This window comes from Salmo salar, chromosome ssa01 (genome assembly GCF_905237065.1).
Source record: "Salmo salar chromosome ssa01, Ssal_v3.1, whole genome shotgun sequence".
In the NCBI taxonomy this organism is placed as follows: Eukaryota; Metazoa; Chordata; class Actinopteri; order Salmoniformes; family Salmonidae; genus Salmo; species Salmo salar.
In genome coordinates, this window is record NC_059442.1 from 19,755,694 (window position 1) to 19,761,074 (window position 5,381).

Sequence of the window (5,381 nt, forward strand, 5' to 3'; positions counted from 1 at the left end):
CGATCACATTAAATGGTGCAATCTAATGGGGCGAACTCAGTGAAGTTTAATCTCGTGTCGCTGCGAGGCCTGGCATTTCTTCTGCGCAACAGTCCAGGAGGTCGTCCACGCCGCATGCGGTTTAGATGGAAAACTGTTGTGACCATGGTGATTCAAATATTGTTTGTTGAAATCTTTCTTTTACACGTTTTTGGATAGTTTGAAATCGTAATCTATGCATAGAGCCGACATGGAAATAAATCATATTGAAAGCATTTTTGAAAAATTCCAAAAACAAATCTTTTCACTTATAAAATTCCTCTAAAATTTACATTTTAAGCTCAAATAATGCTACAAAATGTAAAAAAATAAATACGTTTCCCCGCCGGAAAAGGATTGACCCGACTTTCAAGAATCTATGAGCTAATTTCCTGCTATTTTACACATTTTGCCATGAGGCTGAGGGAACATTTTGCAGTTTTAAAGGTAATTTCCTGTAATTCTAAACATTTCTTTCATGGCTTATGATGTGTTCATATGCTTTCTGGGGGGCTCGACAAAAACAAATATTAATAATACTTTTTTGAGGAGGGTTGAGGGCCCCAAAGCTCATGGGCCCCCCCTGCCTTGCGGGAGATGCATGCTACGCCAGTGCTTACCACTGATGTTCAACACCCAGGTTCACAATACTTGTCTTCTGGATACGACATGACCTAATCTTTTTAAGTCATTCATTCAAATTCATATTTGGAACCGCCAGACAAACAGCAAGTCATAAAGTGTCTTCAATGGAAGTCAGTAACTTCAGAACAAATCCAGAAAAGGCCATACATCTTTGAGTATGTCCTTTACATGACCATGATGTCACTCATCTGAGTAGCTCTGTATTCATTAGTTTCACCTCATACAACTGAGGTCTGCTCTCGCTTATGGACCTCCGCACCTCGCTCCCCCTGTCCGTCATCTCCATGTTAATGGATAGGGGTAAAGCCCACCTTCTGCTTTATCCACTGGGCTACTGTCAGCAGCTTCCTGTCCTGGAGGGCGGGGCCTATTAGCTGCAGGCTAATAGGTATGCTCGATAACGCTGTTGGCACTGTTCTGTTGGCACAGAAACAGCAAGGAGTCCTGGGGCAGAAAATGAGAGAGTTGGAGGGATAAATGTGAGAAAGTCGAGAGTGAGAGCGGTTGGCAGGGTAAGGTTGTTTGAAGGCCAGACTGTGGGGGGGATAAAAGATGGGTTAAACTTTAACTGCCCGCAAAGTTATCGGCTTCCCTGTTGGAGATTATCTGTTTCAGATAGACCTTTATCTGGATTTGTAATCAAAGGGTTGACCGAAATAGGAATTCCAACCCAATTCCTTTGAAAAGGGAGAGTTAAATATTATTTCCATTGAAGTATGGATGGAGTATCTGTGTGTGTCCTCAGTACCTGCCATGTTGACGGGCTGTGTGAAGATGTCCTCCTGGGCACTACGTGTGGGGTTGTCTTCCTGCATGAAGTCCGTGTTGCGCATTGCGTCACTCAGTGTGGTGGGCGTGAGCAGCACGTCAACACCCGAGATGAACACTCGCTTGAAGTCCTCTGCTATCAGACAACGCACCTGCTGGGCCATCACAAAGTAGTGCTCATAATTCCTATTAGAAGGGAGGCAACCATGAGGGTCTGTCTTAACTTTTGTCCAAATATTCAAGTTCATGCTTCCATCCCCAACACGACCATCGATCTTACAGTAGTAGAAAAGTCTTGGTTTATACTGAAAAATGTGTTTGCTGTGTCTTACTGTCTGAGCAGGAAGTAGTTCCCTGAGAGGATTCTTCCTTGTACGACATTGTTAAATCGCTGGTGGCGTACATGGCCACAACGGTGTCCTGTGGAGAACAATTCACAAATAATTCCATATCAATCTTGCTTTACAATAACAAAATCCTTTGTAAATGTGAACAAATATGAAGTACACATACAGCAACAATTAAAATAAACAAAGGTCGCCATCATGGGCTCTGCTAGTTATAATAGCAGCATAATATTTAGAATCCATTCATGGTCAATTTGACTTTATTTGGCTTTCATAGCAATGGACTTCTGTCTTTGTCTTGCATTAAATGAACACTATTAATTCACATCATAGATCAACAATGAAACAACAGCATAGCCAGACAGACAAACAGTCTGACAGATAGATGAGATGTTCAACGTTTTACCAACAATCTCCATGTTAATGTTAAACCACTGGGATGAACTGAGATGCCTGATCCTACTGGGAGGATAGGGTGATCTCACCTTGGGAATGCCCACATAGATGTTCCTGACATCAAAGTCACCCGGTAGGTCTGTCAGTGTGGAGGGGCTATGGGTTATGGTAGTAGAGTCTGACATCATGGCCTTGGAGAATACCTGTGACACAACAACCCGCACCCCAGGTCAAGAAACCCCACACTGCAGTTTTACATGCCATAAAATTAACATTTCAGAGTAATACTTTTTACCTGGTCAGGAAAAAATACAGGCCTCATGGGATGGCCATATAACATGCCAGACCCAGGACGGTGGCTGAGTCATGAACACTCCGAGTCATGATGCCTGGGACGTCCATCGAGTTGACCAGGCGGATGAGGCCGTGTCTGGACACCAGGCCGTAGGTTGGCTTCGGGGTCACTATGCCACAGGGCCCTGGGTTACAGGTGGAGCCACCTGTATCCGACCACAAAGAGCTGTCAGGGGCCAGAACCAGGAGATAACATACCTTTAGTGTTTCACAGAGTTCAATAAAGGTGTTGTTGAGTCTCTTTGCTCCACTTCGAACTAAAAGTAAAGTAGAATGCTTCATAGATACATTAACTACGGTATTAGTCAATGCTCAGGAAGTAGTATTGTTAGTCACAGTGGTTGAGTATGTTCCTATTATGCAGCATTTTGCAACAGTATGGGAAATTTGAACTCAGCCCTGTGTCTGCAGACTCACAGGAAGCTGGTGAGAGAGGCCACAGCTGCAGCACTTCCTCCAGAGCTGCCTCCAGTGATGACCCAGTCAGAGTCTGGGTCAGCCCCAGTCTGCTCTCTGTAAGGGGCGGCATAGCTCCAGGTGTTTCCCGGACAGGTCCAAAAGCACTGTCAGTACTGCCTGCACTGGAAAATAATGGAGCGAGGGTACAATACACTGCCTCTGTACTATACACTCACTTTCAGTCATGAATGCAGGTTAGGGTAGTTTACACATATGATAATACTTTGGTAATTCTGCAAATGCATGTATTTCCTAAAGGGAGTTTGAGAGCCTTAGCCCATAGCAAACTCATCCAGGTTAGTTTTTCCAATGAGAACAGCACCCTAGTCGAGGAGCTTTTGAACCACTGTGGCATTGTATGGAGGAGTGTATTCTACAAAACAGATACTATAATAATAAATCCATCCAGATAAAAAGAGGAGGAATGAATCCATTTTTAGGCCTGTTTGCACGGACGGACGGACGGATGGACGGACAGACGCTTTTGAGGAGCCTGCTCTCGGCCTCCTCTGCCTGTTTCAATGCCAGCTCCTCTGTCAAGGTGATGTAAGCATTGAGATTGTGGGATTTCTTGATCATTTTCAGGCATTTTTTAGAGCCAAGGAGACCAATCAAATAATGTTGAATGGTACTGTATAATTATTTCCATTTGTTATTATTACCAGTATGCTAGCTGAATCAACATGACTGAGTGGACTGCTGAAAGGGTGGGTCTAATTTGTCTAAAGTTCCAACAGGAATCTGTTCCAAAAACATTGTAAAATATAATGTTGCCAACAAACAACACTGACAAATAGGCATCAACTCACCACGTAGCTTATTCTTAATGCTTGTCCATAGGCTACCAGAGTGAGGATAGAACCAACCACCCTACTCCACTATTTAAATCTGTCTAGTCCTACCTCAGGCCAACAGCCTGAAAGGACAGGACAGGACACCACCACTCAACACAACCTGTAACACAACCTCGCGTCAAATCTCTTACACCCAAATACTTTTCTGCAGCTGCCACCACAACCTCTATCTGCAACTTGCGTTCCATACCTGCAGTACAGTTGATAACCATTGCTATGAACGCTAAAAAGCCAATCTTACTGAAGCATATATCATTTATTGGTCTATCTATCTCTCTGTACTGATACAGATCTACTACTCACACGAATACTCTCAGGATCCTTCCCCCTTGACCCATCTTCCTCAACTTTCTTCAATGCCTCCTCCGCTCTACTCTAACCCTGGTAACCTCAACCTGCCTCTCTCACACTGGACATTTCTGATCCCTAGCCCCATGGGCACCCTTACAATTAACACATACCACTACTTTCCCCAATGTTACACATTCCTTTGTCTCTTGCCCTTCTGCATACCTAGGAACCTCCCTCCTACACACTGCTGCCACATGCCCATAAGCTTGACACCTGTAACAAGGTAATGTATTCAGCACATAAGCTCATACAGGATAACTGAAATAACCTAACAACACATTGTCGGCCAGAGACTCAACATCAAAACTCAATAGAACAGACAATGACTCTTCTGCTTCACCACTCACCCGATAGATTCCCTTGAAGTGACCTTATTTTTATAGGCTAACTCTTCATTTCAAGCCAGTGGTTTTCCTATGACCTTCTCAGAGTTCTTAAAGAAGATAGACTATCAGATCTTTTATAGATAGCTTATATGAAGACAGTTGTGTGACATCTTCACAATAGCCTTTTTGTGAAGAGGAAACTGCCCTCTTTCAGAGCTGACTAAGCATCTGTTGTTTTACTATTCAAATTTGGTCTGTGTGTGAGAGAGAGATCTGAGTGGGCATAATAGATCACCCCTGGAGACGAGGAGAACTCTTCTGACACAAAGGGAAAGTTGACTGCTATGGCACATTTGGTTTGGGTGTTAAATTGAAACTGTGAATGTTAGGCTAAACCTCACACTTAGGCCTAGATGTGCTCTTTGAAGAGGTGGGGGCCTGCTGTTTCTTATGGTTACCTCTCAGTCTAATCAGTGATGATCTTCCCAGCTAGTTTCACTGATCTCGTCATCTTGTGGCCTCTGTTCGTATCTGAATTCACTTGTCTCAAAGTCTACTTTTTCTGATTGCGTTTTGCCTAATTTCTGTGTTGTTTCTGCCCTCTCAGGTGGGTATGGGGCTGCCACCATGGCCATGAAGAGAGACCTCCTAAACATCAACCAATCCGGCAGTGAGTTCCCCCTGATCCTGGGCCGTGACGTGTCCGGAGTCATCATCGAGTGTTTTCTGGATGTGGCACCAGACTACTTCAAATAGGTGGATGAGGTAACACACAAACAGACAGGCCCCAGGATGCAGTAGAATAGGGTGGTACTCTCTGTGAGAAGGGTTGGGGTTGTGTGCGTTTGTGTGTTTTTGTGTTA

General features: G+C 44.0%; 1 pseudogene; it reads right to left on the reverse strand.

Moving 5' to 3' along the window:
* Positions 1-437: 437 nt before the first annotated feature.
* Positions 438-4,053, reverse strand: LOC106570763 (glutamyl-tRNA(Gln) amidotransferase subunit A, mitochondrial-like; annotated as a pseudogene).
* Between the last annotated feature and the right edge of the window lie 1,328 nt (positions 4,054-5,381).